This window comes from Coregonus lavaretus, assembly GCF_964263955.1.
Source record: "Coregonus lavaretus genome assembly, chromosome: 15".
Lineage (NCBI taxonomy): Eukaryota > Metazoa > Chordata > Actinopteri > Salmoniformes > Salmonidae > Coregonus > Coregonus lavaretus.
The window spans coordinates 8038018-8059870 of NC_140002.1; the positions used below are offsets into that span (position 1 = coordinate 8038018).

General features: G+C 44.8%; 1 pseudogene across 1 annotated transcript in view; it reads left to right on the forward strand.

The window, feature by feature from the left end:
- LOC311142614 (E3 ubiquitin-protein ligase Jade-2-like) overlaps window positions 1–13899 on the forward strand; it is a 185326-nt pseudogene extending 171427 nt beyond the window's left edge. Inside the window, exon 10 of the transcript XR_014615531.1 lies at window positions 7498–13899. The product of XR_014615531.1 is annotated as an E3 ubiquitin-protein ligase Jade-2-like (transcript). The remainder of the gene's footprint in view (window positions 1–7497) is intronic.
- Window positions 13900–21853: the final 7954 nt, after the last annotated feature.

Consider the following 21853-nt stretch of genomic DNA (forward strand, 5'->3'; position numbering starts at 1 on the left):
AGGACAATAGTCGATACTTCAGATAAATCAGTAAAGAAAGTGGGGCAGTGCTTTGGTGGCCTATACAGGGTTATGGCCAGCACTGGTGGCTGACATTTAAACAGTATAATATTATGCTCAAAAGACCCAAAGTCGCCAAACGAAATGTCCTTACAGCTGAGAGCATTAGTAAAAATAGAGGCTATACCCTCACCCTTTTTCCCTTTTCTGATAGTATGAAAAGCTGTAGTCTGGGGGGGGAGGCGTCAATAAGACTGGCTCTACTGTCTGATGACACCCATGTTTCAGTGAGAAACATGCAATCAACTTTGCGCTCAGTAATGAGGTCATTCACGAGAAAGGTTTTACTTGTGATTGCTCTAACATTTTAAAAGCGCCATATTCAATTAGTCTGGGGCATGTGCCTCGAGGTAACCAATGCAATAACAACCAAATTATTAACGTTACAACCACGTTTTCTGACAGTCTCCAATCTATCAGAATGGTTGGAGATAACAGTTTGTATAAACTCACTAGAGTTAAAGAAACATAAAGTAGGTTACTCACAATAACCATAGTGCCATTTCTATAGGAGTTTATAGGCTTTCCAAGTCCTCTGTTGCTTATTCTGACAGGGAGAACTGGAACACTACGAGACCCTGTCCATCAGTCTCTAATACATTTGCGATGTTGCTGGAAATAATCCAGGAACCCCTGCGGTTAGGGTGAATCTGTCTTTTAAAAAGTGCTGGTTGCTCCCACAGCAAATCAAAGTTGTCACAAAAAGAGACATTCCTGTCGTTGCTAAGTTTCTTCAGGTACTCGTTCAGGGCAAAGAGTCGGCTGAAATGTTCCGAATCCTTTCGGTAGCACGGGAGAGGGCCAGAGATAATTATTCTCTACCCTGTGCTAGCGAGGGTGTTTAAAAAGTAATAATTTGTAGCCCAAAAAGAGCTTCTGGATATCAGAACAGCGATTACTCACCTCGAACTGGATGAAGACTTTTTCTTTAATGAGTCCGACACGAAGGATATACTGCTTCTCCGAGACCAGGCCCAAATCCCGTCATTCACGTGAAGAAAATATGGAAATACAGGGAGTGGAGATCGGGGTGCCTTGTGAGAGTTCGTCGGCGAGTGGGTAACCCGCCTCTACCATCCGTTCTATTGGCCAACGTGCAATCACTGGAAAATAAACTGGATTATCTCCGCTCGAGACTATCCTACCAACGGCACATTAAAAACTGTAATATCTTATGTTTCATCAAGTCGTGGCTAAACAACGACACAGATAATATACAGTTGGCTGGGTTTTCCATGCATCGGCAGGACAGAACCGCTACGTCTGGTAAGGCGAGGGGTGGTGGTGTGTGTCTATTTGTCAATAACAGCTGGTGCACGATGTGTAATATTAAGGAGGTCTCGAGGTATTGCTCGCCTGAGGTAGAGTACCTCATGATAAACTGTAGACCACACTATCTACCAAGAGAGTTTTCATCTATATTTTTCGTAGCTGTCTATTTACCACCACAAACCGATGCTGGCACTAAGACCGCACTCAACAAGCTGTATAAGGCCATAAGCAAACAAGAAAATGCTCATCCAGAAGTGGCGCCCCTAGTGGCCGGGGACTTTAATGCAGGCAAACTTAAATCAGTTTTACCTCATTTCTACCAGCATGTCACATGTGCAACCAGAGGGAAAAAAACTCTAAACCACACACAGAGACGCATACAAAGCTCTCCCTCGCCCTCCATTTGGCAAATCTGACCATAATTCTATCCTCCTGATTTCTGCTTACAAGCAAAAACTAAAGCAGGAAGTACCAGTGACTCGCTCAATACGGAAGTGGTCAGGTGACGCGGATGCTACGCTACAGGACTGTTTTGCTAGCACAGACTGGAATATGTTCCGGGATTCATCCAATGGCATTAAGGAGTATACCAACTCAGTCACCGGCTTCATCAATAAGTGCATTGACGACGTCGTCCCCACAGAGACCGTACGTACATATCCCAACCAGAAGCCATAGATTACAGGCAACATCCGCACCGAGCTAAAGGTTAGAGCTGCCGCTTTCAAGGAGTGGCACACTAATCCGGACGCTTATAAGAAATCCCGCTATGCCCTCAGACGAACCATCAAACAGGCAAAGCGTCAATACAGGACTAAGATTGCATTCTACTACACCGGCTCTGACGCTCGTCGGATGTGGCAGGGCTTGCAAACTATTACGGACTACAAAGGGAAACCCAGCCGCGAGCTGCCCAGTGACGCTAGCCTACCAGACGAGCTAAATGCCTTTTATGCTCGCTTTGAGGCAAGCAACACTGAAGCATGCATGAGAGCACCAGCTTTTCCAGACGACTGTGTGATCACGCTCTCCGTAGCCGATGTGAGCAAGACCTTTAAACAGGTCAACATTTTTAACCTCTCCCTGACGGCGTCTGTAATGCCTACATGTTTCAAGCAGAACACCATAGTCCCTGTGCCCAAGAAAGCGAAGGTAACCTGCCTAAATGACTACCGCCCCGTAGCACTCATGTCGGTAGCCATGAAGTGCTTTGAAAGGCTGGTCATGGCTCACATCAACACCATCATCCCGGAAACCCTAGACCCACTCCAATTCGCATACCGCCCCAACAGATCCACAGATGACACAATCTCAATCGCACTCCACACTGCCCTTTCCCACCTGGACAAAAGGAACACCTACAGTGAGGGAAAAAAGTATTTGATCCCCTGCTGATTTTGTACGTTTGCCCACTGACAAAGACATGATCAGTCTGTAATTTTAATGGTAGGTTTATTTGAACAGTGAGCGACAGAATAACAACAAATAAATCCAGAAAAATGCATGTCAAAAATGTCTTAAATTGATTTGCATTTTAATTAAGGAAATAAGTATTTGACTCCTCTACAAAACATGACTTAGTACTTGGTGGCAAAACCCTTGTTGGCAATCAGGGGTCAGACGTTTCTTGTAGTTGGCCACCAGGTTTGCACACATCTCAGGAGGGATTTTGTCCCACTCCTCTTTGCAGATATTCTCCAAGTCATTAAGGTTTCGAGGCTGACGTTTGGCATCTCGAACCTTCAGCTCCCTCCACAGATTTTCTATGGGATTAAGGTCTGGAGACTGGCTAGGCCACTCCAGGACCTTAATGTGCTTCTTCTTGAGCCACTCCTTTGTTGCCTTGGCCATGTGTTTTGGGTCATTGTCATGCTGGAATACCCATCCACGACCCATTTTCAATACCCTGGCTGAGGGAAGGAGGTTCTCACCCAAGATTTGATGGTACATGGCCCCGTCCATCGTCCCTTTGATGCAGTGAAGTTGTCCTGTCCCCTTAGCAGAAAAACACCCCCAAAGCATAATGTTTCCACCTCCATGTTTGACGGTGGGGATGGTGTTCTTGGGGTCATATCCACGAGATGAGATCTTGCATGGAGCCCCAGGCCGAGGGAGATTGACAGTTCTTTTGTGTTTCTTCCATTTGCGAATAATCGCACCAACTGTTGTCACCTTCTCACCAAGCTGCTTGGCGATGGTCTTGTAGCCCATTCCAGCCTTGTGTAGGTCTACAATCTTGTCCCTGACATCCTTGGAGAGCTCTTTGGTCTTGGCCATGGTGGAGAGTTTGGAATCTGATTGATTGCTTCTGTGTACAGGTGTCTTTTATACAGGTAACAAGCTGAGATTAGGAGCACTCCCTTTAAGAGTGTGCTCCTAATCTCAGCTCGTTACCTGTATAAAAGACACCTGGGAGCCAGACATCTTTCTAATTGAGAGGGGGTCAAATACTTATTTCCCTCCTTAAAATGCAAGGTCAAATTATGACATTAGTGATCTTCAAGTCGGAATTTTGAGTCAAATTTTGAGCTCTAGAAAGATGGCAGTGTTTTCGACTTGTAATTCCGAGTTGGATGACCGTTCAAAACTATTTTTCCCAGTCGGAGCTCATTTGTTTCTAGAGTTCCAAGTTGTCTTGAACGCACTGAAGTTGGAAGTCAGAGATTTCTGAGTTCCCAGTTTCTAGTTGTTTTGAACGCAGCATTAGTATCAGCTAATCACATCAAATGTTATAGCAATCTGTCAGTCGATGACGTGGCACGCAACCATTGGTTGATGCATGCAATGTCTGAGCAGGGGAGCGCGGCCTTTATGTAAGCTGCCTATTTGAGCTCCTGTTAGACAGATTCGATTTGGTTTCTCAAGGGGAGGCTGTGCAGTCTTGCCCTCTACCTGTGTCCGTTCAGATAGAACAGGTTAAGCCTGATACAGAGGCTCTTTCTTTTGGGCTATTGCTCGTGTACAGTGGGGGAAAAAAGTATTTAGTCAGCCACCAATTGTGCAAGTTCTCCCACTTAAAAAGATGAGAGAGGACTGTAATTTTCATCATAGGTACACGTCAACTATGACAGACAAAATGAGATTTTTTTTTCCTGAAAATCACATTGTAGGATTTTTAATGAATCAATAACAAAAGTTTCTCAATACTTTGTTATATACCCTTTGTTGGCAATGACACAGGTCAAACGTTTTCTGTAAGTCTTCACAAGGTTTTCACACACTGTTGCTGGTATTTTGGCCCATTCCTCCATGCAGATCTCCTCTAGAGCAGTGATGTTTTGGGGCTGTCGCTGGGCAACGCGGACTTTCAACTCCCTCCAAAGATTTTCTATGGGGTTGAGATCTGGAGACTGGCTAGGCCACTCCAGGACCTTGAAATGCTTCTTACGAAGCCACTCCTTCGTTGCCCGGGCGGTGTGTTTGGGATCATTGTCGTGCTGAAAGACCCAGCCACGTTTCATCTTCAATGCCCTTGCTGATGGAAGGAGGTTTTCACTCAAAATCTCACGATACATGGCCCCATTCATTCTTTCCTTTACACGGATCAGTCGTCAAGGTCCCTTTGCAGAAAAACAGCCCCAAAGCATGATGTTTCCACCCCCATGCTTCACAGTAGGTATGGTGTTCTTTGGATGCAACTCAGCATTCTTTGTCCTCCAAACACGACGAGTTGAGTTTTTACCAAAAAGTTCTATTTTGGTTTCATCTGACCATATGACATTCTCCCAATCCTCTTCTGGATCATCCAAATGCACTCTAGCAAACTTCAGACGGGCCTGGACATGTACTGGCTTAAGCAGGGGGACACGTCTGGCACTGCAGGATTTGAGTCCCTGGCGGCGTAGTGTGTTACTGATGGTAGGCTTTGTTACTTTGGTCCCAGCTCTCTGCAGGTCATTCACTAGGTCCCCCCGTGTGGTTCTGGGATTTTTGCTCACCGTTCTTGTGATCATTTTGACCCCACGGGGTGAGATTTTGCGTGGAGCCCAAGATCGAGGGAGATTATCAGTGGTCTTGTATTTCTTCCATTTCCTAATAATTGCTCCAACAGTTGATTTCTTCAAACCAAGCTGCTTACCTATTGCAGATTCAGTCTTCCCAGCCTGGTGCAGGTCTACAATTTTGTTTCTGGTGTCCTTTGACAGCTCTTTGGTCTTGGCCATAGTGGAGTTTGGAGTGTGACTGTTTGAGGTTGTGGACAGGTGTCTTTTATACTGATAACAAGTTCAAACAGGTGTCATTAATACAGGTGACGAGTGGAGGATAGAGGAGCCTCTTAAAGAAGAAGTTACAGGTCTGTGAGAGCCAGAAATCTTGCTTGTTTGTAGGTGACCAAATGCTTATTTTCCACCATAATTTGCAAATAAATTCATTAAAAATCCTACAATTTGATTTTCTGGATTTTTTTCTCTCAATTTGTCTGTCATAGTTGACGTGTACCTATGATGAAATTACAGGCCTCTCTCATCTTTTTAAGTGGGAGAACTTGCACAATTGGTGGCTGACTAAATACTTTTTTTCCCCACTGTATATTTCGTAAATCTAGTTGTATATTTTGTATGATATGGTGCTTTCACCATTGGATCACCAAGACTCTCTGAGCATGTCAACCTGCCTTGCCTTTTGCTGATGTCATGCCCTTACGACTGCTACAAGTCCCTATTTTACAATTACATAATCAAAATATGTTGTAGACAAAATAATGAAAATGGCTGTCTGGTAGCTTCAATAAATAGACTGATTTGTAGTTGAACAAGTCATTGCATGTCTATAATTTTTTTTTACTTGACTTGAGACTTGTGACTCAACTTAACTTGCTCTTAGAATGCATGACTTAGACTTCACTCGAGACTCGACCCGTTCTCCTTGGGACTCGACTTGAACTCCGACCTTGTGACTTGAGACATGCTTGTGACTCGAATAATAGTGACTTGCTCCCACCTCTGGTTTTCTATCCCTCTATTGTCTGGCCCTGTGAGAACTGTAGTTGCCGGGCTGCAGAGAGGCTCTGGCAGCTAACACTGGGCCATAATGACAGACAAGGAGCCATGCATATCTTATATACACACGCAGCATGCATCGTCTCCAAAAGCTGCGTTTGACACCCTGGTGGTGGTGACAAAGTACAGACAGACTGACAGACCCAGAACAGGGCTAATGCATTGTTTAGACTCACACAGGAAGTGGGTTGATAGGATGAGTACCAAATGGCACCCTATTCCTTATGTACTGCACTACTTAGGGCTCTGGTTAAAAGTAGTGCACTATCTGGGGAATAGGGTGCCATTTGAGACACACACACTGTCTGTTAAATTATTTTAAATTCAGTGAAAGAAAGTGATTCAGTGAAAGAAAGTGTGGTCAAATCCCCCGTACTGTACTCAGTCAGTCCTACACTTCCTCTTCCTATGGGTTCCATGGTTCTTCCAGACTTCCTCTTCCTCTTCCTATGGGTTCCATGGTTCTTCCAGACTTCCTCTTCCTATGGGTTCCATGGTTCTTCCAGACTTCCTCTTCCTATTGGTTCCATGGTTCTTCCAGACTTCCTCTTCCTATGGGTTCCATGGTTCTTCCAGACTTCCTCTTCCTATGGGTTCCATGGTTCTTCCAGACTTCCTCTTCCTATGGGTTCCATGGTTCTTCCAGACTTCCTCTTCCTATGGGTTCCATGGTTCTTCCAGACTTCCTCTTCCTATGGGTTCCATGGTTCTTCCAGACTTCCTCTTCCTATGGGTTCCATGGTTCTTCCAGACTTCCTCTTCCTATGGGTTCCAGGGTTGTTCCAGACTTCCTCCCAGAAGGCTTTATATTTTGGATGGAACATTTGATCTTACTAACCTCCCACAGTCATTATCATTAGAATCATGGTCATAGACAGATCAACCAAAGCACTGTGAATCTCTATAGCAAAGGTGTCAAACTCACTTCCTGGAGGGCCGTGTGTCTGTTTCTCGCTCCTCCCTTCTACTTAATTGAGCAATTAAGGTAAATTATTAATTAGCAACTCCCCTCACCTGGTTGTCTATGTCTTAATTGGACATGAATTTAAAGGAAATAACAAAACCAGCAGACACACTGCCCTCCAGGAAGTGAGTTTGACACCCCTGCTCTGTAGTGTGGTTTCTATGGTCTCTCTCACCTTTCGTCTGTCTGTCTCTCCCCCAGGTTTCCCCAAGACCTTCCCTCTGGACAACTCCCTGTTTGACAGCTGGCTTGCCCAGTCAGTGCAGATCACGGCTGACGACATGCTGAGCCAGTGGGCCCTGGACGCCGGGCAGCACCGTGACAAGACAGCCAGCCTGCTGTCTGACCAGCTGCTGCAGGGAGAGGAGAGCCTGCTCAGCCTTATGATGGACCACTCCATGAAGTCCACCTGGAAGACCCCTCAGCTGGGCCGCAAGATACGGGGCAAGCCCCGAACCCGGGGCCACCACTCCACCACCAACACCGCCGCAGCAACCACCGAAACCCCCCCTGCTGCTGCAGCCACCGCCGCCTCCACAGCCAAGGGGGCTCTTCTGGCAGAGGAGAGACCAGGCCACGGGGCTCGTAGAGGGGAGAGGTCCCGGGGCAGCAAGGCCCTCCACCACCACCACCCCCAGACCAGGAGCACTGAGGCCCCACTGGACCCGCCACCGCAGCCGCCCACCTCCAAAATGTACTCCTGTCACATCTCAGAGGAGCGTGGCTGCTGGGACAGCCTCACGGGTACTGGGGTAGCGTTTGCCCCCCTGGCCTCCTGTTGCCCCCCATGCAGTAGTCCTGGGACAGTGCCTGAGGGGGGGTTAGGGGGGGGTCCCGGACCCCGCACGGCCCTGCGCCTCCGCCTGCACCGGCAGGGAAAGTCCCGGGGGAAGGGTGGGGGTGGAGGGTTGCAGGAAGCTGTGGAGCGCCCCCTGGAAAGGGAGAGAGAGAGGGACCCTCACCCCGTCTCCCACCCAGTGAAGGAGACGTCATCATCGTCGCTGCTGGACCCCGAGACAGACGGCTACTTCTCTGACGCCGAGCAGAGCGACTCGGACACGCGCTCCAGCGGCCGCAAGCTTCGTCTGGCTCAGTTGCATTCTGGGAGCGAGGACCTGCTGAGGAGGAGCGTGCTGGCTTTGTAGAAAAAACAGACGCACACACACACACCATCGACCAGAACACACACTGTTTTCTCAGACTGACTGGAGCTCCATCCAAGCTCCCGCTGCCACAGCTTCTGTGCTCTTGATATTAAACATGCAGTTATTTTCTTTCTAGATCGCTTTAATGAACCAAATCTCTGTACATCACTAGTCATAAATCAGTCTATCTGCTCTGTTCTGGGGATTTTAATGTAGCTGCTGCATAGTTAAACAATGAGACCCTAGATGTTAGTAGTTAAAGTAACAAAGGCTGTATGATGATGTAAGAAGACAAGGAGGAAATGGATTTGGACTACGTTACATTTAGGTTTTGTTTGGTTTAGATGTTGAAGTATATCATGGTGGTAAACCATGTCATCAATCCTTTCTAGCAGCGTGTGGTCAGTGGTAACTAACCACAAGAGTTGGGGTGAATACTTTGTGGGCATTATAATCTAGTTCAGGTGAATCACTTATTTTCTCTTGACCTAAGATGAATCCCTTGATGAGATCCCTGGGATAGGATGTTTAAAAAGCCTTTCAGTTTAGAATCAGACCCAGAACACAGATAATGGGCTAACCCTTCAGTCTGAGAAATGTACAGAAAATATCACACAAATATTAGCCTTTAAAAGCACAAATAGCTAACAGGAACTGTAATACAAACATTGTGCATAAACACTTGCACAGATACACACATTACACAAACACACACATGATTACATTCTCAAAGCTACTCCCTCTGCATTCAGCCATTGTTGTAACATATTGTTTGAGAATTACGTCAGCTCTTCACTGACACTGCCTCCTCTTCCGTTTGAATCATTGGAGAAACAATATTTTACTAATCGTGTGCCTTCTGTCGCTCCCCCAAAATGAGTTTATCAATCAATCAATCACTTCTATAATCTGATTTGTTACAATCAAAAAAGGAAAACCTGTTGTATTGGTAATCAAGCGTACCGAAACAGATTACCTTAATTGTAGTGCCTAAAAAAAGGATGTAAATACAGCTTTTGTCATTAATCAACCCAACCACACGCAAAGCCACACAGATACACAATTCTACCATATTTGTGCAAAGTGCTGCCCCAACAAAGCAACTTCTGGAGTCATTGTTGCTCCCGTCAGACGAATGGTATAATCAGCTACAGTACAGACTCCTGGATTCGGACTTATTTTTTTAGTTCTTTGTACATTTGTTTTAACTCTTGTTTTTTCGTCTCAGAGAGTTGAATTTTATACTTAAAGCGGTCCATGGTATTTTCTCAGGGTTTAAAAAAATCGAAGAAGACATAAGAAGGGTTGAAAATGTATTGAAATCAAAGTTAAACCGTAAATATTTTATACATATAAGTATGTATAGAAAAAGTTCCTTTGGCAAAGCTTCACTGTTTGACCTGACTACTACTATACGGAGAGCTTTTCTCCTGTCTCAATCAGTACACTACTACTGCTACTAATACTACCCACCTGGCTGTCTCCTGAGTTGATGATGCCAAAGAACAGTGTAAAACAGACTGGGCAGCATGCACTCACTCAGGATGCGTCCCAAATGGCACCCTATTCCCTATATAGTGCATATGGTACCATTTGGGACACGACCTCAGTCTCCGGTGTCATGATGGGATCCGCTAAAGGACATGAAGACGGAACTCTACCTGATGCCAGCAGCGCTGTTCTAGTCGATTCATTTGGGAGCTCCGCATTGCTCAGGCCTGCGCTGGCATGGTGTGGCTGGGTTTTAACACCCACCACCACTATTCCACCTTGAACCCTCCCATTCCCTGCTCCCTTAAGGGTGTTACTTACTGGCCCGCTGTGCCACTGACCTACTCTGGATGGAGTGTCCCAGTTCCCCCCCGCCCCCAACCTGGGGAAGGGTTGAATGCTGCTGAACCGTGTAGGTGGCTGATGGTTCAGAGCCCACTGACACCCCCAGTGCTGTTATAACAGGGTTGGAATGTAGGAGATGACTAGATTTTTATGTTTGTTGTCCGGTCCCAGATGGGACACACATATTCAGGATGAAACCCCTTAAAACAGCGTATTGGTCAGTTGGCTCTGTCTGTCTGTCTGTAGCCAGTCTGGTTACTTCCTTTGGCCACTTCCTTTCCATCCACCGTAACCCTTGGAGACAGACCATTACAACCATAGAAATAGAATGAGTAGAAGATTCTATTCATTCATATTCTACGATTACAACATATACAATAACAACAACCATGCTTATTGTTGTCTGCAGATAGGTCGTCTGGGTGGATGAATGGGGTTAGCACTATAGTAGCCCCACAGAATCCACCCAACCACCTAGTTGTTTACGTGTTGCTAAGACGATGAAATGTAAACTTGGTTTCAATATTCAATATATACACCAATTTAGACTAGACAGTGTTTTAGACGGAGCGCTTCATGTACGGCCCCTAACGTAGTAGAAACAGGTTGTTATTATTGGAGTGGGGCATCTACGTCCTCAGCCTCCGCTTCCTCTTAGAAACAGTAAGCTGGCGTTTTAGTGAGGTAGTGAGGCCTTTTAGTCCAGCAGGCAGCAGGTGACTGCACTTTTCATACAGAGTATAGATGGATGGATAGATGGTATTATATCCTAGATGGATATATTATCCTACAGAGTATGTATGTATGGATGGTATTGCTATTATCCTCCTCAAGCAGAGTTTCTTTGCCCCATTCCTGAGGACCCACAGGGTTGCATGTTTTATTCCAGCCCACCCTAACACACCTGATTCAGCTAATCAAATTGATGATCAGTTTAATTTAGGGTGTGTTGGCGCTGGGCTGGAACAAAACGTACATTCGGGCGGTGGGTCCCCTGGAATAGGGTTGAGAAAAGCTGCTTTGGTGTAGCTGTGGATGAATGTCCTAGTGCTGTCTCCGTACCACCTAGGAACTGCTGCTGCTGTTGTCGTTTGTAGCGTGAAAAGGCCATCAGCACACAAACAGAACACAACAACGAAGACGTCATTGAAAAGGATCTCCTCTTCTGTGTTAGCTGCTTCCTCCCATAGGGAACTGGTTCAAGGCTGTAGTAGTTTGACTGCCGTTTACCTATCTGGTTTTTGTATGCACCAACAATAATGTATAATACTGTACTAGAGACCTTTTTGTTTCCTTGTTAAAAGCCTTCGCAAGCTGTTTTTGTAACGCTTCTGCCGCGGCTCATTTAACTAGAACGCTGACTCATAATCAGACCAATAGCTTCCTTACTGGCGCTTTAGTTCCCCAACCGTCGACTGACTGCTTCCACACAGTGAAGTATGGTTCCCATCCAACACCCACCCCACAGACCAGCGCTCTGTCTCACTCCCCTCCCCTGCTTCAGTGTTCCGCCGGCCCGCCTCCACTTCTTCATTGTTTTGAAGCACAGCAGGATCAAAGGAACAAGCTTTAAGGTCAAATAATGACGTGCATGTGTAGTGGAGAGAGCGTTTGTCACTGCTGCTCAGAGAGAGAGAGCGAGAGAACACAGTTTGTTCTTTCCTCTTAGTGTTTGCGCCCTGTCCACACAGTGAACTCAAACTGGCAGGGAATCTGAACAACACCCGTCTCTCTCCCTTCTTCTGTAAGGCCACAAACTCAGTGCAAACACTTCTGTTTTCACTGGAGCTACTTTTATTTGCGTTCTCTGCTTTTGTTTTATAGAACCAGAGAGAAAATGATTTGATAACACAAAAGGGGGAAGTGCTAATTACAGTTTAAATGGTCAGGCCGGCTCCCCAGTGGGCTGATAGTTTAAATGGTCGGCTCCCCAGTGGGCTGATAGTTCAAATGGCCAGGCCGGCTCCCCAGTGGGCTGATAGTTCAAATGGCCAGGACGGCTCCCCAGTGGGCTGATAGTTTAAATGGCTGGCCCTTCAGTGTGCTAATAGTTAAAATGGCTGGCCCTTCAGTGTGCTGATAGTTCAAATGGCTGGCCCTTCAGTGTGCTGATAGTTCAAATGGCTGGCCCTTCAGTGTGCTGATAGTTCAAATGGCTGGCCCTTCAGTATGCTGATAGTTCAAATGGCCAGGCCGGCTCCCCGGTGGGCTGATAGTTTAAATGGCCGGCTCCCCAGTGGGCTGATAGTTAAAATGGCTGGCCCTTCAGTGTGCTGATAGTTAAAATGGCTGGCCCTTCAGTGTGCTGATCAGCGTGCAGCTGAAGCCTGGGAGAGACCTTTTGTTCTTTCACTTCCTCCGTGGAGAACACTCACAGGGAACTAACCACTGCTCTCTGGCAGCACAGTGGTTGGGTCTCAAATGGTACCCTGGTCAAAAGTAGTGCACTATCAAGAAAATAGGATGCCATTTGGGATGCACACAAGCTATTTCTGACCAGCAGGGTCACAGAATGTGTTGCTCTCATTAAAACCAATCGTTCCCCTCCAGAAGGCTCAAACCTTTTACTTTTTAAAATCCAATAACATTTCAAATGTGTGACAGAGTGCACAGGAACGTTTATTTCGGTTTCCTGTTCAAATTCCACAGTTCAAACAGTTGTTACCATGTTGATTTTGTTTGCGATGTTCGTTCCCTGACCTTTATTAATGCACTTATGAGTCCATTTCCAGGAGATAAGGTTTAATATCCAGAACCACAGCTGCTCCTCCTAAGGTTGGGCCAATTTACCGTTAGTGTCTCTGCAACCGAGCAAAGCTCAGATTTTTGGCAGGTTTTGTTTGTGTAACTGATCTGGCATCAATTTGCTGCCTCCAAATTCAGGCTGCATCCCAAATGGCACCCTATTCTCTATAAAGTGCACTACTTTTGACCAGGGCCCTTACGGCTCTGGTCAATAGTATTACACTAGGGAATAGGGTGACATTTGGGATGCAAACTCAGCCTCTCTAAATGCCTGTCCTGTATCTCCTACTGGTCACATCCATCATTTTGATAGGAGTCAGTGATCTCTCTTTTCAAAGCAGACTCTGACATGGTTACTCCTCCCTCCTCCACCTGCCTTTGTTATTTGTCCTTAAAAGGCGCTGAAATCTCTGCTGCCGTGTACAATTCAATTCCTCACCCATTTCGGCTCGATCTGCATCAGTTCTACAATACGATAATATGAATGTTGCAGGAGTTTATCCTTCTGTATTCTTTGTTTCAAAGAATGTTGTGCCATTTGTTAATAGCAAAGATAAATATTGAACATATATTAAAAAGAAGAGCTATTTTAAATTATTTTTGGGCTTTTTTTTGCAATATTTATTTTCTTGTATTAGAATCTTCTTTGTAGGAGGAAAAACAAAACCTGTATTTTTCATTAGTGCAAAAACCTATTTTTTCCTTTTTGTACACTTTCAATGTTAAGCAAAACGTTATAAAGCAATATGATGTTCCATGTGACTGTATCTGCATGCTGTTTGTGTTGCCTTAACGATGGCTGCGTACACTATGACCCCACCTGTCCCCCGGCACTCTTGAGTGGTTGACCAGTGTAGTCAATAAAGCTTTCTGTGTACCCATGCTCTCGCTCGTCTTTTTGTTCAGTTCACCATCCCAAGAGCTCATCTCTTCTTTTTAAAGGGGCAATCTGTGATTTCAAATAACAACAAAGCAGACACCCCGACACTTTTTGGTAAACAGTTGAGGGATAGGGTATAACAGTTGAACTAAGCTCATGAGGCATTTATAAGTTACATGCTTCAAGAATCAATGGCTATATATCATTAATTTAAAAGTCCAAAAATTGATGTATCAATCCCAGAATGCCCCTTTAAAGAGCTTTCAAGGTTGATTGATTCAACACAGTGCAATTCTGAATCAATCTGGGCCTCTACACGGACTCAGAGGTAACTAGACTAGATACTCCCTGGTTTGTTGTCAGAGACTGTTTCTATCACTTGTATTTTACATGTAGGTTGTGAGATCGAGTGCCCCATAACTTACGAAACATCCCAAGTTGTAGGCCTAGTGAATGTTGACATCATAGCTGCATGTGTAAGAATAGCTTAAGGTGATGAATTAGTAGGTATTAATACATTTATCTTCAGGTGAACTTTACAATAGTATCCTCATACAGCTAGTTACTTCCAGTGCTTGATAGCACATACTGTAGCTAACTATACCATGCCCCTATATCAACAGTTGACATTTCCAAATAAGCATCAAAACCAAAACATGCCTTTCCGTGACGAATCCATGAAGCAGAGATCTTTATAACAAAATGTTCATGGACTTCTGCCATGTTCCTACAACACTACCAGGACATCCAGCAAGCAGAGCAACTTTGGGATGAAACATAACACAATGTTTGTGTCCCAAATGGCACCGTATTCCTGTTATAGTGCACTACTTTTGACCAGATCCCTATGGGCCTGTGCACTATATTAGGGAATATGGTGCCATTTGGGATGCACACAAAGGCTAGTTTGAACAAATCATTCTTAAATTATCTGAAATCGCCTGTTCCCATCCATAAAGGCTAAATGTTAAGAGCATGTCTGTCTGTGTGCTCTGCGATGAATTAGAGTATCCTACTGTTCTTAAAGAAACAGGCGTTGACTTTGTGGAGGGCTTGTTTAAAGTATCCTACACACCAAGCCACTGGAAATGAAAGCTAGTTTGTTATTGTTGTTCTTGACCTGGGTCCAGGCAGGGCACTACCCCTAGTAAATACCCAGCATGGCAGAAGGAGAGTGCTACCGCTCTATCCTACATGTGGGAAACTAGTGGGAGTAGAGCAGCTGCTTTTTGAGGAAGGTTTTACTTGCAATGACTGTGATATGTGGTTGTCGTCTCTACCTTAGTTTAATGCACTGATTGTAAGTCGCTCTGGATAAGAGCTTCTGTTAAATTACCTGTGTGTTGGACTGTACAGACATACTGTACAGAGAAATAATCCTTTAGAGAAATAATAATTTCTGTGAATTGAAACGACCAAACTAAGAGTTGGTTGATTCAAAAAGTAGTGGTACTGTGTCTTGACTGCTGCACACATTAGGCCTTCGTTAATTTATATCCATTTATCCTTATTACATACACTGAACAAAAATAGAAACACAACATTTCAAGTGTTGGACCCATGTTTCATGAGCTGAAATAAAAGATCCCAGGAATTTTCCATATGCACAAAAACCTTACTTTCCCTAAAATTGTGTGCACTAATTTGTTTACATCCCTCTTAGTGAGCGTTTCTCCTTTGCCAAGATAATCCATCCACCTGAAAGGTGTGGCATATCAAGAAGCTGATTAAACAGCATTACCATTACACAGGTGCACCTTGTGCTGGGGACAATAAAAGGGCACTCTAAAATGTGCAGTTTTGTCACAACACAATGCCACAGATGTCTCAAGTTTTTAGGGAGCGTGCAATTGGCATGCTGACTGCAGGGATGTCCACCAGAGCTGTTGACAGAATTTAATGTTCATTTCTCTACCATAAGCCGCCTCCAATGTCGTTTTAGAGAATTTGGCAGTACGTCCAACCTGCCTCACAACCACAGGCCAGGTGAATGGCGTCGTGTGGGCGAGCGGTTTGCTGATGTCAACTTTGTGAACAGAGTGCCCCATGGTGGCGGTGGGGTTATGGTATGGGCAGGCAGGCATAAGCTACGGACAACGAACACATAATTGCATTTTATCGATGGCAATTTGAATGCACAGAGATACCGTGACGAAATCCTGAGGCCCATTGTAATGCCATTCAGCCACCACCATCACCTCATGTTTCAGCATGATAATGTCGCAAGGATCTGTACACAATTCCTGGAAGCTGAAAATGTCCCAGTTCTTCCATGGCCTGCATACTCACCAGACATGTCACCCATTGAGCATGTTTGGGATGCTCTGGATTGACATGTACGACAATATCCAGCAACTTCGCACAGCCATTGAAGAGGAGTGGGACAACATTCCACAGGGCGCAATCAACAGCCTGATCAACTCTATGCGAAGGAGATGTCACACTGCATGAGGCAAATGGTGGTCACACCAGATACTGAATGGGTTTCTGATCCATGCCCCTAACTTTTTTTTTTAAGGTATCTGTGACCAACAGATGCATATCTGTATTCCCAGTCATGTGAAATCCATAGATTAGGACCTAATTTATTATTTCAATTGACTGATTTCCTTATATGAACTGTAACTCAGTAAAATCTTTGAAATTGTTGCATGTTGTGTTTATATTTTTGTTTAGTATAATTCTTTGATAGCCTCACTGCTGGTAAGATAGACTCATTGATACCTCTTATGTCAGTCAGTCGGTCGGTCAGTTTGAACAAACAGTTGGTAAATGTGATGTGATTGTGTGACTGTAATATGTTTGTTGGTGAATAATCCCCCATGTCCTCTTCTTCCTCTTGTGAAACATTCATTCCTAAACAGAAACAGATTGCAGTTGGGACATCCTGCCACACGAGGGAGTAGCCATCATTTTGTCTCCTGCAGGGTAGGTGGAAGAAAGTAACTTCGGAGTGGCGTTTGCTGCCATTAATATGCCTTTCTATGCCAATGCATCCCTTTGTAACATAAATGGTGGTGTAAATGGTGGCTGCTACCATGACAGGACTTGGAAAACCCTTTTGGAGGAGAAGACTGCGGATCCTCTCTGGCAGAACAGTGTAAGCCGGAAGGGAGGTGTTGACGGTGAAACACTCAATTACCCACCTCTAGTGACCTCTTGTGGCCATATTACATGACTTCAAAATCAATGGCTTCCTCGCATAGTACTAGGCTACAGTTACAGTACACCACTGAGGACAACTAGCTACAATACTGTCCTACTTTTGAGATAAGCTCTATTGACAGTCCCAAACCTGACACTGGATCTATTGTCAACCCCAAACTAGCACTTTCAAAGATGGCTGGGACCTGTAGTCTTCAGTCTAAGTGTTTATTAAGCTGTAGAATAGTAGGTTAATAATGAGTTACAGTGGGTCTTCTTCTCTGCTATATAATCAGGGGAGGGTATTTCAGCCAGTTGCATTATCCTCTGTCATAGCCCGGGGCTTTCTCCTTTTTCTTGGCTCTTTTGAAGTGTCTGGGCTGACAGAGCTGCGAGTCCCCCTCCACTAGCACTGTCTCCACTGTTTAAGTTTGTATATTTAGGAACTGTGTCCTCTGGGATTGTGTATGTCCGTGCGTGCGTGAAAAAGATCCAGGCAGCATTGTTCCGAGTGCCATCACTCAAGGACACCCAGCACTCTCTGGCCTATCCCCCTTTCTCCCAGAGATTAAAAATAGAGTGTTGCTTTTGCAGTTCCCTTCTCTCTTTTTTGCTCACCCTTTCAGAGATGTTTACCAGTGTGATGCCGCCAACAGCCACCTAGCCTCTTCCCATGGTAACAAGGAAGTGATTCTTCAGCGAGGCAGACGATAGGCTTTCACTACAGGAGGGGCAGTCCATGCATGCCTGTGCAGTGGCTTAAATTCTTCCCAGTTTGTACTTCTAGTTTGTTTTTTGTCGTGAACAACAAAAGACTTCATTTACTACTGCATCATTAATCAGGAGAGGCTCTAACCCTCCCCTCCTCCTTTCCCCTCCCTCCCTCTCTTTCTCCCTGTTTCTCTCTATCTCTTCACTAAAACCAAACAGAGCCAGTGATCTCATTGATGTGGATGTGCCACAGTCAGATCCAGTGCTGCTCCAAGTCTGTCCAGTCTGTAAACATTGTATGTCTTTTTTGGTGACCTTGGTGCAAAATCAGTGTCGCCCCCGGAAACGGGCAGCAACCTGCCATAGTGAGTGAAGTATTGTCTCTCTGGCAACGGCTCACAGTTTACAAATGGGCCTGGCTTCAGCACATACTTCAGCCCAAGGTGTACCGACACTCACTAATCCTAGGAAGTGGGGGATAGGATCCCAGCCACATGGTCCACTGTTGTTTTTATATGCAGATCGGTGCAGGGCCAGTGTGCGTGTTTTATCTGCGTTTCACCTAATGGAAAGTTGTAAAAGTCTGAACTTGATTCTGTCATAATGTTTAATTGCTAGGCAAGAAGACAGGTCTTATGTGTTTTGAAAAGACTTGGTCCAGCCTCAAATTCTTAGTGGTGTTGGCCCTATAATGTAGTGTTGACCCTTTTAACTGCCTGCTTTTACTGAAATACAGTAAATTGCAGTGGCCTTTCCAATCAAAAGACGTATGTCCAAACTCACAACCCACTGAGCACAGATGTCATTTCAACGTATAGTTTTGATTTAAATTTGGTTGAGTTGTCAACTAATGTGAATTCAACAAAAAATTTAACGATGTCATTGGATTTAGGTTAAAAGTTGTGTGAAAAAAATACACAATTCCCTTATGTTGATGACTGTTTGCAAATTTAATCTGTTTTCCACATTGATTCAATGTCATCACATTGCATTTTTTCGTTGAAATGACGTGGAAACAACATTGAGTCAACCAGTTTTTGCCCTGTGGGAAAGGCCTCTTCAAACAAAGATTGGGTTTATAGTTATGAATATCAATTATTCAAGTCCATCAGCTTTTTGTCTCAACTTTTGCCTCAACAGATAAGCTCAAGTCAAGTCAAATAACTTTGATAATGGCACACTGAAACTAATTTATTTTCCATAAAATAGAAATAAAATGCTCAAAATAGATCATGCTGAGCTTCAATAACCACAGACCTATCATTAAATATCCATACATTATACTCTTTCACACGATTGGACACTTTATGGAACACTTCCTCAAACATTCCAGTCACCTGTGCAGTGTTTGTGTGTCTGGTCTCCTTTCTTGAGCTGAGAATAAGAGCCACATGCCAGAAATACCTGTTCTCTCACCCATCAATCAATCACCAGATCAATCAGCTACTGTAATAACAACAGACTGAACCCAGACTGGGAGTACAGTACAGAGACGCATGAGGTCATGCATATTTACATTATCTACCCAGACATCAAAGCATGTCTTGCACTGTGAATGGTCAGCATCTCACTGGTGAGGTCATCCTTAGTTAAACGTATAACACAAATCAAGTTGTAGGTAGGCTACACACTGACACGTTCTACATTTACATACAGTGCCTTCAGAAAGTATTCAGACCCCTTGACTTTTTCCACATTTTGTTACGTTACAGCCTTATTCTAAAATGGATTAAATAGTTTTTTTCCCCCCTCATCACTCTACACACAATACCCCATAATGACAAAGCAAAAACAGGTTTTTATAAATTATTGCTAATTTATTTAAAAAATTAAAAAATATATCACATTTACATAAGTATTCAGATCCTTTACTCAGTACTTTGTTGAAGCACCTTTGGCAGCAATTACAGCCTTGAGTCTTCTTGGGTATGACGCTACAAGCTTGGCACACCTGTATTTGGGGAATTTCTCCCATTCTTCTCTGCAGATCCTCTCAAGCTCTGTCAAGTTGGATGGGGAGCATTGCTGCACAGCTATTTTCAGGTCTCTCCAGAGATGTTAGATCAGGTTCAAGTCCGGGCTCTGGCTGGGCCACTCAAGGACATTGAGACTTGTCCCGAAGCCACTCCTGCGTTGTCTTGGCTGTGTGCTTAGGGTCGTTGTCGTGTTGGAAGGTGAACCTTCACCCCAGTCTGAGGTCCTGAGCAGGTTTTCATCAAGGATCTCTCTGTACTTTGCTCTGTTCATATTTGCCTCGATCCTGACTAGTCTCCCAGTCCCTGCCGCTGAAAAACATCCCCACAGCATGATGCTGCCACCACCATGCATCACCGTAGGGATGGTGCCAGGTTTCCTCCAGATGTGACGCTTGGCATTCAGGCCAAAGAGTTCAATCTTGGTTTCATCAGACCAGAGAATCTTGTTTCTCATGGTTTGAGAGTCTTTAGGTGCCTTTTGGCAAACTCCAAGCGGGCTGTTATGTGCCTTTTACTGAGGAGTGGCTTCCTTCCGGCCACTCTACCATAAAGGCCTGATTGGTGGAGTGCTGCAGAGATGGTTGTCCTTCTAGAAGGTTCTTCCATCTCCACAGAGGAACTCCAGAGCTCTGTCAGAGTGACCATCGGGTTCTTGGTCATGTCCCTGACCAAGGCCCTTCTCCCCCGAATGCTCAGTTTGGCCGGGCAGCCAGCTCTAGGAAGAGTCTTGGTGGTTCCAAACTTCTTCCATTTAATAGTGATGGAGGCCACTGTGTTCTTGGCTCCAATTAAGTTATGTCTTCTGGTTTATCTTCATATCAAACTCTTCAGCATCATTCAACCATCAACAGCTGAATCTCATCACCCCAGTCTTCAAACATGCCGAGCCAGTCTCAGTTGGTTATGGAAGTGGACAACATTGCCCAACAACTGATCCATTCCCAGGCCAGAGATCATCCTCCCTGGGTACAGGTGAGACTGAGAGCAGCCTCCCACTTGAGGGGTGTAACATAGAAGTCGACCACCAGGGGATTCTACATCAGACCAGCTAAAAGAGGAAAGACCACCAGGGTGCCCCTGAAGGAGAGCCAGAGGTGTGGTAGACCTCCATCTCCCAGCCCCAGAAACATCCCCCTGGACCCCAAACTGGCCAACCCTGTGAGAGATGGTGGTGGTGCCCACTGTGAGTGGAACTGTGGAGGTGGCAGGACTGAGGGGGACGGAGGTGCCCAGAAAAGCCAGAGGCGCTGTGGGAAGTGTGGCCACATGCTCCTGGCGGTATTCCTGGCTGTTTTCTCCCGTCATAGCATTGGGAGTGTGCATTGTCGACATTGTTAAAGGGGACCGTTGTAAGCTGGATGAGGACACATACTCAATTGATTAATTTGTTTGAAAAGAAAATGGAAATCACTGCCAACTGTATATGTTTAAAGAGACTGAAATAAGGGCCAATGGGACTATTCACAAGAGACGGTAGCATAGAGAGAAGCTGAACCAGGCAAGTCTTTAAGAAAATGGTGTAAAAACACTACAATTTGTATTTAAACTGTTTGATACTGTATTTGATAATTGCTTCACTAAAGAAGCAATGTTTACCTATCAAATGTATTGTTTACTGACTACCTGTCTGTAAAGTAATTTAAAGGCTACCATTAGTACAAAATGAATATCACTGTTCTCTACCTTATCAGTTATGCCCTCTACTGGACTAATGTTGTAATGCATCGGCATGACTATACAATACCAATGCACTGCTAACTGTAGTGTCCACATCACCTCGCAAATATAGGTCAAATCATATTGCCATATACTCGTCAGTCAATACAGTTCCCCAGGGTAAACAACCAAATGATCTAAACCACCTTATTCCCTATTTAGTACACTACAGGTCCCACAGGACTCTGGTCAATAGTATTGCACTATATAGGGAATAGGGTGCCATTTGGGACAGATCTATTGCGTCAGTAGAAAGATAAACATGTTCCTGGTCTGTTGGTATACCTTGATAATATTGAGTCCATTATCGCAGTAAACAGCAGAGAGAAAACGGTTGTGTAATTTCTAGCAAAGTCAACCGACTGAGCCACGCCAAAATAACTGTTGGTTACGTACCACTTAAG